Source organism: Prionailurus viverrinus, chromosome A2 (assembly GCF_022837055.1).
Source record: "Prionailurus viverrinus isolate Anna chromosome A2, UM_Priviv_1.0, whole genome shotgun sequence".
Taxonomy (NCBI): Eukaryota; Metazoa; Chordata; class Mammalia; order Carnivora; family Felidae; genus Prionailurus; species Prionailurus viverrinus.
Window position 1 is genome coordinate 139,608,699 of NC_062562.1, and position 13,241 is coordinate 139,621,939.

The window sequence follows — 13,241 nt, forward strand, 5'->3', positions numbered from 1 at the left end:
CCTCTCTCCCACTCATATGTTCACTCGCTGTCTCTCTGTCTCTCTGTCTCTCAAATAAATAAATAAATAAATAAATAAATAAATAAAAGAGTTGGGAGTGTGGTTAAGTCCAATCTACGTGCAAGCAGCAGTTTTAAAGAGCAGAATGACAAATCAGTAGAGGAAGCAGGTTAGTAGAGGGAGAGGAGAATGAACAGAAGTCCAGAGGGAAGCAGACGTAACATTGCAGGCAGCACCCACGCATTGTACACAGGAAAGCAGGCAAAGCTTGTTTTGCAAGTTGCCTTCATTCTAATGTGTCTTTGGTGAAATTTCTATTTACACACGCCTCCACAATAATTTCTTTTACTTGAACTAACTTGAATCTGACTTTTATTTTTTTTTGCAACAAACAAATCTGGCTGAGATAAGGGGTTAAGGACACACTCCACTAGGTCTTTTAAGGCAGTGTCTTTTTTAACCCTGTTAACAAACTTGCAAGTTAGTTATAATTACCACCAACTTGGAATATGGAGCTAAAGCAGACTTAAGAAATTTGTTTAAATTCACATAGCTAAGTGTCAAAGCTGAAAATCCAATGAAACCAGGACTATCTGGCCCTTAAGTGCCAAAGCTCTTTGTACCATTCTTCTTTTTAAAAAGAAGATACAAAAAATAAATAAAATAAATAAATAAGAAGATACAAAACAAATGAAACAAAATGAATTAAAAAAACCCCTTTGCTCAAAGTGGGTAAATGCCATTGTCTTCCACATATGCCAAGGTTCCATATTCAAGTAGATTGACTGATTGATTGGTTGATTTTTTTCATTTAGGTAGTTTTAATAGATGGGAATCTTAGCTAAAAAAGAGAGAGAGAGAAAAGGAAAGAAAGAGAAAAGAGAAAAGAAAGGAAGCGTTCTTTAGTCCAAAACTACTTTGAAAAGTAAAATATTTCAATAGGAAAAATGAGTTTAACTGACTTGTGTGTTTTTTGAAATGTGCTTTTGACTTTCCAATGTGAATGCATAATTTTAGAGATACATATAATACCTAAAAAAAAGTTTGTAAGCCATGACTTTTAGGACAACTTCAGAAGAGATCATAACTGAACATAATCTATCACTTGAATGCTGATGAAGCCTATGAATTTTGGCAGATGTTTCAACCTCAAACTGAGGCACCACATGAATTAATTTGTGAGAGAATATGAATTTAGAAGTCAATTCTGAAATGGGCCCTCACCCTACTATTTACTGGCTGTGTAGAATACTAAGAAATTTCTTTTAACCTCTGATTTGGGGTTTCTCACCTATAAAAATAGTCATGGGTATACAGCAGAACCAATCTCAAAAGTTTCTGTGAGGGCTAAATTAGAGACCTCTGTTAGTGACATGCACACCGTTAACACTTGGTAAGTACTCATTTCTCAAAGTTTTTCTTTAAAGATCTAGAAACTCTTGACTAGGAAATTTAGACACACTTGAGCTTTCCAGTACGACATACTTTATCACCTCGAGAGGTGACCTCTGGTGTCTGAAAGGCCACGGAAGTGTTTGTGGTGCTTTGATGCAGTGGAGAATGATCTCACAGCCACAACCTTACTGAGGTACATTATTTCTAAATAATGTAGAATCCAAGCCAGTAGAGAAAGCTCAGTGTTAAAGAGTTTTTAGTTCAGTTCCTGTCTGTTAATATTCCTTTTAGCTCAATCTCTTCTAAAATGACAGGAAGTGAAGAGGAGAGGATAAGGGCACAAAGAGCCAAAGAGGAGACTAGAGGAGAAGTGAACATGGGACAAGAGATGTTAGGTCCTGGTTAGAAGACAGAAGGAGGGGAATGGCTGCTGACTGAGATGATAAAAGTTGGCTGTCACTTACTGGTCACACAGGAGTGTGTCAGCAGGACGCAAGACCTGGAACACCCCAGGATTCGGGGCACCAAGCATAGGGGAGGACCTAGAGAGGAGAAGCTGGAGGCAGAGTGGGGCCCCTCTGCCGGTCACAGGGCCAGGCAACCACCTTGCCTCTACCCTCCCCCCACTGAAGGAGAAGGAGGTTGGGGAAATTGAAGCTGAAACTCTACGCATTCAGGCAAACAGAGCAGCCTAAAAATAGGGAATACAGTGAATGTCAGTTAGGGATTGAAAGCCCTTAGTTCCCTCTGTCCCCCCCGTCCCACACTCTCCCGGAACTCCAGGATTCAGGCATAATTCTCCCAGGCAGGACAGACAGACACCCCGAGGAGAAATGTCCTCCTTTGCTGACACTATGGAGTCACCCAATGAAGATCCCGCTCACTGCTGATTACGCCTCAGAGAGGTCCACCCTGTGCCGGCTCTGCCCTTGTACACAGAATTTTCAGTTATTTTAACTGCTTTATATTTGACACGAATGGATGGCCAAGAGTTAAACATTTTAGGGAAGCCTCCAGTATAAAAGAGACCAAACACAGAAAACAGGTGATAAATAAATAAAGGAATATAACAGCCACTCTAGAATGTAAAAGACAACTTCAAAAAACAAAACAAACAAACAAACAAAAAAAACCCCTGTAACATAGAGCCTCAGAGACGTAACATGTGATATTACATCACAGAAAGAGAGTAAGAAGGCATAAGAGAAGAACATCGGAAAACTGAGTCGTTAGATATTAAAATTAAGAGAATACAATAGAAATTTCAATTAACATTTAAGAGTGAAGGGTACCTTTTAGAAAATTACATAGGAAGTAGAAGAATAATAATGGATGGAAGAAAATATATGCAAATGAAGGAAACAACGCAAAAGATGCAATATCTGACCAACCGACATCAAAGGAAGGAAGGGAAAAGAGCAAAGGGAGATGAGCAAACTATCAACAACTATCAACAAATATGTACAAGGAAGTTCCCCAGCACTTAATAAAATACATGTATTTTCATATGGAAAGTGTCCACTGAAAGCCTCGCATGGTAAACTTGAAAAGAACCGTAATAAAGAAAATAATTTTAAAATTTCAGCATGCTTGGGCAAAGCATGTATGTCAAAAGCTTCCAAAGGGGGGAAAAATAGGTTGTACACAAAAGATGAAGAAATGGAATGACATTAGACCCTCTGCAAGCTAGATGACAGTGGGGCAATTCCTTCAACATTCTGACAAATAATATTGGACTTAGAAACTTTTTGCCAGGCCAACTGTCAATCAAACATGAAGGTAAAATGAAGGCATTTTCATGCAGTTAAAGGTCACATTAAATACACTTCTGCCCCCCTTTAAAATTTTTTTTAAAATGTTTTATTATTATTATTATTTTGAGAGAGAGAGACAGAACATGGCGGGGGGGGGGGGGGCGGGCAGAGAGAGACACAAAATCCAAAGCAAGCTCCAGGCTCTGATCTGTCAGCACAGAGCCCAAGGTAGGACTCGAACCCATGAACCACAAGATCGTGACCAGAGCTGAAGTCTGACGCTTAACTGACTGAGCCACTCAGGTGCCCCAACTTCTGCCCCTTTCTTAAAATAATATAGAGACAGGTTCTCTTTCAACAGAGAGCAAAATTTTTAAGAAAGACAAAAAAAAAAAAAAAAAAAAAAAAGGAAAGGAAAGAAAAAGATGTGGGATGCAGGCGACAGGATACTCGGCACAGAAAAGGTAAGGAGCAGGAAGCAAGGTGACTGCTTTGCTGTGAAGCTAGAAGATCCACAGTCCTGAATTGAGCCGGAGACAGGTTTGGGGGTAAAATGCAACGGACATATTATCCGATGGATTATAGACTTTGTAAAGCATCCCTTAAGAATATTTAGTAATACGTAAATAGATAATTTAAGCAAATGGAATAAAAAAGGACAATTGTTAACTTCAGGAAAAAAAAAAAAACACAAATGTTTTCCATACAGGAAAACTTATTCGTGTACTTACTTGAACTAAATTTACATGGTCACGGTTATGTGAATGGTATCATTATTTATTTGGCTCTTTGTTTAATATAATTTACAGTCCCATTCATTCATTTAATACACAGTTGTCAAGCATTTACTAAACAAAGGTACTAAGCTAGGAGTGGGGAATTCTCATATGAAAAAGGGATGGTCTCTCCCTTCCTGCCTCCTGCCTCCAGGGAGTTCAAAGTCAACAAAGATGAACAAATTAAAAAAAAAAAAAGGAATTATAATCTCAGAAGGGTGGTAATGACAAAGAGTAATAAGGGTAAGATGCAGTGTTGGGCACAGAGGAGAGACCACGTCTGTCTGGCAGGGCAACTGTAGCTATCACAAGAGCAGAACATACTTGCCCCTTGAACAACGAGGTGGTTAGAGGCACCCAGCCCCTGTGCGGTCAAAAATCTGCATTCAAACCATTCTTGTTCAAGCATCAACTGTACTTTAACTGATGCTTGTAATGATGACCTTGAGCTTCCCAGGGGAAAAAAAAAAAAATTGTTTGAAATGTTCCAATTTCCCAAAGCAGGAAAAGATATAATTTTCATTAGAAATAGTCAAAGTAAAAAATGTATGAAGACTTCGGGACTCTTAGGAAGATGGCTGATCAGAAACATCCCAAGAGTATCCATTAGTGAAATAGGCTGGTCAGCTGTAATCTGCAGACAGGGCTGCAGCATAATCAAATGTGGAGTTTAGCAAACTCAAGCCTGGGAGGTAGGATAAGAACACAGAGAAGGGAGCCTTGGGAGTGGCCCTTGGGAATGCCTGGAAAGAACAATTGCAAGATTTAATCCTTTCCCAAGGAGAAAACTTTTCCTGTAATATACCTCATCATTTCATAGTTTATACTTTGAACTTTCTGGACATGATACAGTGTAATTAATCTGTGTATACAGGACTGGGGAAAGGTTGACAGTAAAGCTGAAGACAAAATGGATAAAAATAGTTAAATATGGCAGAATGCTCCTTAATATACCACCAGGGTCAGGGGGTGCCTGGGTGGCTTAGTCGGTGAAGTGTCTGACTGAGGCTCAGGTCATGATCTTATGGCTGGTTAGTTCGAGCCCCATGTCAGGCTCTGTGCTGACAGCTCAGAGCCTGGAGCCTGCTTTGGCCTCTGTGTCTCCCTCTTCTCCCTCTCTTTCAGCCCCTCCCCTGCTCATGTTCTGTCTGCCTCTCTCTCTCAAAAAGAAATAAACATTAAAAAATTTTTTAAAATATACTACCAGGGTCAGGAATGAAATATTAATCCGTATGTTCTGACTGCAGGACAGAAATGTATTTAGAGAGCATATGTTTGCCTCCCTTCATCCTTGAGACTCTGCTAATGAGTGTAAACAGATTTTTTCAAGAGCACGTAAAACCCCAAGAGCAAATGATTTATGTGAGAGGAGATGACAGGAGCAAAATTTGGGAAGTTGGAAAGTAGTCAGTGGTCAGTGGTAAGTGACTTAGCAGATCCGAGAAAACTGAATGTCAAGTCAGCAGAGGGGACAGCTGAGGGACTGATTGGCCACAGTAGTCCCTCACTGCTCCAGAAGTGGGGCAAGGGCTGAAAAGAAGAGTGTTGGCTGAAAGTGAAGTCTCAGAAGCAGTGAGTTCCCCAAATATGCCCCTCAGTCATACGCAGCTGGTGGACTGATTCTCTGGAGAGAGTAAATCAGAGAGAGGTAGAGTTCGGGACAAGGATACCACGCTGAACGCAGGGAGACTGAATGAAAGTGTCCATCCTGGATGCTGGGATTCCCAGCTCTCTTCCCCTACTGATTCTCGGCTAGTGGCAGCAAGGCTTCTCCATTCCAGGCAGTAGCTAGGAGATCCTTCTTTAACTTGACCAGCCCAAGAAAAAAGAATCTGACACAAGAGGACTCCTTGTAGTGAAGGTGACTGTCAACAAACCCCACTCCCGGGCACGGAGTATCTGAACAGCTTCTCAGTGTTCCTCCCTTCAGTCTGAGCCATCAGCAGAGATTAACAGAGCTGTCTGAGAAGAACAGGCGGAGGCACTCATCTTGACTTAGCACATTTTCTACTGAGACTGTTGTGAAGGAGAAAGTGTATGTTCAGAAAAGAATGGATGAAAACTAATGGGAGAAGCAGGAAGAGGAAGGAATTTAGCCTCAGTTCTCTCTGAAGCAGGAGGCAAAATCATCCGAGGAGGGCAGACGTTCACAGTGCTAGGATAGGTGTTTGAGAGTGTGGTGATGTTGGCTACTGCAAACATTAGTCTCCTGTAACCAGGAAACTCTTAAAGACAGCGAGCAGCACCGAGGGCCCAGCTGAGCGTGGAATTTGGAACTATTTCAATCTGTCCTAGTTCGTGATTTTCCTACAAGGTAGAGGAGGCGAGAGGAGATGTGTAGACTAATTCCTGAGTGGGAGGTTTCAGGAGCCGTGTGGTGAAAGACCAAGTAGGCAAGGGGGTGGAAAGAAATAATGAAATGGGTGAGATTGGAGCCATAGTAATAGAACGGGTCAGGTGATAGGTAAGAAAGGGAAGACGAGATTTGTGGACCGATTGAGGAAACACAGGGGCAAGGGTTGGAAACTCTAAGGTTAGCAAATCGTAAGGCTCAGAGAGGGGGGTACTCTGGTTCATGTCTGCTGAGTGATGGCAGAATGGCTTCCTGTCTCCTGGCAGCGAGGAGGGAAGACCCACTTCAAGTCTTGTTTCTTTCATTAAACTTCCACTGCTTGCCTCAAGTCAAAATTTCTTTTCTTTGTAAGTTTCTTTGAGTCTTACTGTTTGAATCACAGAAATAACATCTGATGATATGTCCTCTCCTGTACGTGTCTCGTGGTGTATTTCATTTATCATTTTAAAATGTGCGCTCGTGTATTGCTCAAATCTTTTCCTTCTCTTTACTTGTCACCTCCTGAGTACGTTGGGGAGGGAGGTCCATTGACTTATTGTACTCCCGAGTTGCTTATTTGATCATAGCACACTATCAGATTTGTGACTGCCTCTTTGTCTCATCAAGTGTGATAAAAGGCTGGGAGAGCTGCTTGCACCAAGCAGGGCCTGCTTGAGGGCACTTGCCCTTTTGACAGTGAAATAGGTGTGGCAGGCTGAATAGTGGCCTCCCAAAATGTCCATATCCTAATTCCTGGGTCCTCTGCTTATTATCTTATATGGTGTATTTGTTTCCTAGGGCTGCTCAAGAAATTACCATAAACTTGGTGGCTTCCACAACAGAAATTCATTCTGTCACAGTTCTGGAAGCCGGAAGTTGGCAATCAAGTCACTGGCAGGGCTGTGCTCTCTCAGAAGGCTCTGGGAGATAATCTTTCCTTGCCTCTTCCAGTTCTCGGTGGATCCTTCTGTTCCTTGGCTCGTGACATCACTCCAATCCCTGTCTCCATCTTCATGTGGCCTGCTTCCCTGTGACTCTGTCTTTTTCTGTCTCTCACAAACACACTTTCATTAGATTTAGGGCCCACCCCAATCCAGTATGCTCTCATCTCAATCCTTTGCTTAATTGTATCTGCAAAAATCCTATTTCCAAATAAAGTCACATTCTGAGTTTTCAGGTGGACAAGAATTTTTCTAGGACATTGTTTAACCCACTGCATACGGCAGAGACTTTGTGATTAAATTAAGGGTCGTGGGACTGGAGATTATCCTTCACTGCCCAGGTGAGCCCTAAATGCCATCACAAGCATCCCTATAAAAAGAGGCAGAGAGAGATTACATACACAGAAGATTATCTATTTTCTTTAATAGTCTGCTGGCTCCCATACAATGGCATTGTGCCTATTTTTGCCCACCTGTGCACTCCCAACATTTGATACATTGTAGGTACTCAAAAGATATTTCTTGAAAGGAATTATTAACCTACAAAAATTCATTTTTACCCAAATAGGTTAAATAAAAATCACAATTACTCTTATTTGGTGAATATATTTAGTGACTCTCTGTCCCCCTTTTAAGCCCAGATGGGAAAGCACCCTCCCGCTGTCCTATTATGAAAGGAACAGAAGTTTGCAGCCACTCCTTCACAGGGAACAGCCATTTGGATGAATTTTAAAATACCTTTCACACTGAGCCAGGACATACAATGGTCTCTTCCATTTCTAAAGTTAATATGGTAGCAGCCTGAGCATCAAGGGACTTTACTGCAAAACGACATTGTGCTCCCTGTGCTCCCCTCTGATTGCTTGCTCGGGAGCATTTTTGCTGTCACTCATTGCACCCCGTAGGGTGTCATGGCTAAGCTCCCTCTTAATACTGCCAGAGGTAGCAGCATACTGAGGAGGAAGCCCCCACCAAGTTGGCCTGAGGATGTTGAAGACAGTTCCAGAAAAGAAGTGTTCGTATCAAGAGAGCTTTCAGTTATTATTTTTTTTTAGTGTCCATATACAATTTTGACTCTAGGGACTGTTTCTGAATTTGCATTTAGGCTTAAATGTAAATAATCACAGAGAGATAAAAACTCTAGAGAATAAATATCCAGCAGACATTAGTTTGGCATAACTTTTTTTTCTATGGAAATATAACCTTTTAGTTTGCTAAAGCTGCTTCAACAAAGTACCACAAACTAAGTGGCTTACAACAGATATGTATTGTCTCAGTTCTGGAGGTTAGAAGTTCAAGATCAGGCATCTGCAGGGTCTGTTCTTTACGAGTACTGTGTCTACTTCAGAGTTTCTGGAAGCCTCAGGCACTCCTTGCTTGTAGATGGCATTCTCTCTGCGTCTCCACATATTTTTCCTCTGTACTGCTCTGTTTCTGTGTCCAAATGTCCCTTTATAAGAACACCAGTAATATTAAGTTAAGAGTCACCCTAATTACCTCATTTTAACCTGATTACCTCTGTAAATAAATGTCTCTATCTCTAAATAAAGCTAATTCTGACATATTGGAGGTTAGGACTCCAACACTTTTATCTTAGGGGGAAAGAACTGAACCCATAACACTCTAATGTGGGAATCCCAGCAGCAGACAATTTGTAATATAGGCTGCAGGATAAGGCAGATTCATGCAAGCTAAGGCACTGGCCAGTGGCTGACAGACTAAGCAAGAGCATCACAGACAATAAGCTCAGCCACCAGTAGCCAGGGTCTCTGACAAAAGGAGTATTGTACCCAAAGAAAAGACTGAGCCTGCCCTTGGGGCTTCTCAGTTTCATTCATACCCTCAGATAGCAGCACCAAGAACGCGCCAATTTTCGGAAACAAGGGACAAACTATTGCTCTAATCTTGTAAAATTTGCAAGATCAAATTAATTATTAGTTAAGGAATTAAACATTATGAAAGTGGTTAAATGAAATACCATGCAATGTAGCTATTTCCTTAGAGAAGGTAATTTAAAAATAAACAGAAGAACTGTAATCTTCTTGTTCATTATGGGAAATATATGTGAAACTGTCCTGACTGGTTGAAATCCGACATGTACAATTCCATAGTCCCAGTTAGCTTTATTGCATAAACCCCATTGAAAATGAAATTTTATATTAACTTGTGGGATTTTTTGATCAATGTTTGTCTGCCTCACTAGAATGTTACCTCCTTCTGGGCAAGGATTGCATTTTTATTGTTGTTGTTTTTTCATGTTTTTAGAATCTCAGAAATGCACAGGTATTGGGTCATAGCATGGCTTCAATAAATATTTGTTTGTTATGAATGAATGGATGAGATAGCATTTGAACAGGTTCATTTGTTAAATGAGTCATTATTTGTTCATCCAATCATTCATAGCTAATAATATTTATTGTTCTGCAAATATAGCTTATGAGGCGCTAGAGAGGTTACAAATGATGAAAAAAAGTAACATTTTTTCTCAAAGAATTTAGGATTTACAAAAATCAGGAGATACAATATGCAATGATAAAACATAAGTCCATTGAGAGTAGACTAATGTCATAGACTCTGGGTCTGAAGTTCCCTCTTGTCCAGCACGAGAGTGGGACATGGGACTGAAAATGCAAGTGAAGCTAATGCCCAGGAGGAGACAAGAGCCCCGAGTAAGGTCCTTGTTCCGTTTTTATTAGGATCAGAAGGCTCACAAGCATGATGGGTGTGCACAAAAAGACAATGAAACTGTGAACATTAACTCATGGGCATGGGGAAAAGGGGTTTTGAAGATATGCAGTGTTAGGGGTTCAGACCAACACAAAACAAAATTCTGGTGCTGGGTGGAAGGTTGTTTACAGCATACATGAGGTGCCAAGTCTGTTTACCTGAATTGGCTTAGGGGACAAGAAAGACAGAGCATGCACCTCAGGGTCATCAAGGTACCTTTCTTTTGCTAATTAGCTCCTCTCGGAGCAACTTCACCCTGCTGCGTCTAAAGTCCTATTTACCTGTTTACCTATTTTGGTCCTTCCCTCCTGTGAAAGCAGCTTTCTAAGTTGGGGGGGGGGTGCGTTTTCACCCTGAATACCTAATCTTGTTTACCCCATCTTGGATGTTTTCATCCTGAGATTTCCTATTCCTATACTTTTGTCCTATACTGGGGCCTTTGCCCTGTTTACCTAATCTTATTTACCTAATCTTATTTACCTAATCTTGTTTACCTAATCTTGGATGTTTTCATCCTGAAAGTTCCTATTCCTATGCCTTGATCCTATACTGAGGGACTTTGCCCCATTTACCTAATCTTGTTTACCCAAACTTGGGTGTGTTCATCCTGTGGCTTTCTAATTCTTTACGCCTTGTTAACCCATTGGTTCAAGTTCAGGGAATTCCTAAACCTATTCCCCACAGATTAAAACACTAATAGACACACAGAAGGGGGTAAAGACTGTCACATTCTGAGAGCAGAGGTGGTTCAGAAAGGAAGTATGTGAGGTAGGTCTTAATGAATGAACAAGACTGTGAAAAATAAAAATGAGAGAAAAGGGGAAATAGGGAGAGAAGGCACCCAACTGATGTTTTTGTGGTAACAAGTATCTGTATTGCAGGAAAACAAAACCAAACCAAGGAGCTGTTGACAGTACAACTAAACATTAGACTGGGACCCTACCTTGCCAAACTGAAGAGTTTAGATGACTTCTGTGATGGGAAGAGAGTAAAGACTTCAGCAGGGCAGTGATGTGATTGGAGTGTTTCCTTGGGAAGACTTTGGGATGGCAATGGGTCATTTAGGAAGTTGCGTGTGCGAGTGTAGGACAATGGTGGTCAGAAATGAGGGAGATCTAGTTTTTGTGGGGCCTGATGCCTACACAATTAGACAGTTTAAGAAAAGTAATACAAAACCAAGTATCAAATATTAATTTAAAGGAAAAAAGTCATGAGTCTATAGGGAGAATGGAAAGATAATTTTCTGTCCTGCGGCATGATTCACCACAGCTTTAAAGAAATCATTGATAATTTAGAAAATTCTCTTCTAATTTTACAATTTGCTATTGGTAATGTCACACTAACATGGATTCCGATATGATGGAATATACGAAACTTTGTCCAGAGATGTATGTGCTATTGTTTTACACACAGGACATCTAATAATTCTACTTCACACATTAGCTGTCAGAAAAGAAAACAAAATAAATGGTACATTTATAATTATATATGTTACATCATTGAATATATTCTTGGCAAGGCAGAACTTGTTTCGACTAGACATTGATGAGAACTGAATCCTCCACTTGTACTGAACACCAATGATTGAATTTCCCACACACAAGCTTCAGGCTCTATACCTTTCAAATCTCATAATTCATTTCCTAACTGTGACAGTGTTGGAACACCTGAGAATACCTTCATATTAAGATACGACCTCTGCTTTGTATGGCAAGGCTGACTGAGTCAGCATAGTAAGTAATTGGCATATTCCTTGAAACTGTTCCTATGCCTGAGAAACTAGCAATAAGTTAGCTGCCCAAGGAAGTGAGTATGAACCACTTAACAGACCACACTAAACTCATCACAAATAATCTCCAACTCAATTACCTCTTGTCTCTATACAAAATTCCTATGATCATTTCCATGCTGCTTGACAAAGGGGTGTGGGTGTTGCTGGGGGACATGAGATGGAAGGCCTGTTGAGGTGGAAACAGATTTAGTCTTAACCAACTGTAGTTAGTATATCTTATTTTTTTCCAATTTTATGAAAATATATGACCTACTGAACAAATTCGTAGAGCCCTGTGACTCTAGGCATGCTCTAATATGGCTCCAGTGGTCCCTGTCTCCTGGAATTAATAATCCTGTGTAATCTCTTCTCCTTGAGTTAGGCTGGCCTGGAGATTCGCTTTTAACCAACAGAATGTGACAAAGGTAATGGGATTAAGTTACATAAGACAGTCATCGCCATCTTGCTAGCATACTCCCTTGCTGGCTTTTATAAAGCATGGTACTAGGGAGGTCCATGTGGCAAGAAACTGAGTGTTTTCTGGCCAATAGCCAGTTAGAAACTGAAGCAGTCCAACAGCCTTTGAGGAACTGAAAATCTGTCAACTGCCACATAAATTTGGACATCAGTCCTTTCCTCGTTGAGCCTTTAGATGAGATCCTAGCTCTGGTCAACTCCTTGATTGAAGCCTTATGACAGGATCCAGCTAAGCTGTGCCTTGATTCCTGAACCAAAGAAAATGTGAGATCAAATGTATGTTGTTTTAAGCTCCTAAATTGTGAAGCAATTTATTACATTGTAATAGAAAATGAACACAGATCCCTTCCAGGGTCTTGGGATTGGTATAAAAGAAGGGCCTCAAAGCTTAATGCATTTGCTTCATGTAAATCTGCCTTTGAATATGAGCCTAAACCAGAGTTGTGGCCTTGGGGACAGTACACTAAAATCTCACATACTCATGCTATAGACTTTACCAATATGTGCAGCATTTTGTCCCTGGGCAGGCAGCATGGGTTTGTTGGAGGTAATTGTTCAATTGAGTAAAAGAAAAAAAACAAAAAAAAAACCAAAAAAAAACACACCTGCCAAAGGTAGGAGGTAGGGGGTAGTTTAAGGAGAGAAGATATTTCTTTGAACCATTTTTGAGAATTAGGACTTTGACAAGAAATGATAGACATACACTAGGGCAGTCACCCACAGAGAGCACACATTTAATAATCCCATCAGTATGATTTTATTACTGTCTTCAGGAAAGTGTGGCAGCTTTGGTTTGGAAGCTGAGACACAGAAATGTGAAAGCCACCTAACGGTAAAGATTTATGATGTGACTATGGGATTTTGGCCCAGCTGGATGGCAAGGCAAGTTATAAAAAGATGATATACAATAGGATAATAGGGAGATATGTGGGGTCTGGAAGTCGCAGTGAGATGGGGTTCAGGAGATATCAAAGAAGAGAGGGGGGAAATGGCATCGTCCGAGAAGGGATTGGTGAGTTTCAGATCTCGGAAGTGGAATACTTTTGTGGGAAAACAATGAGTTGATTT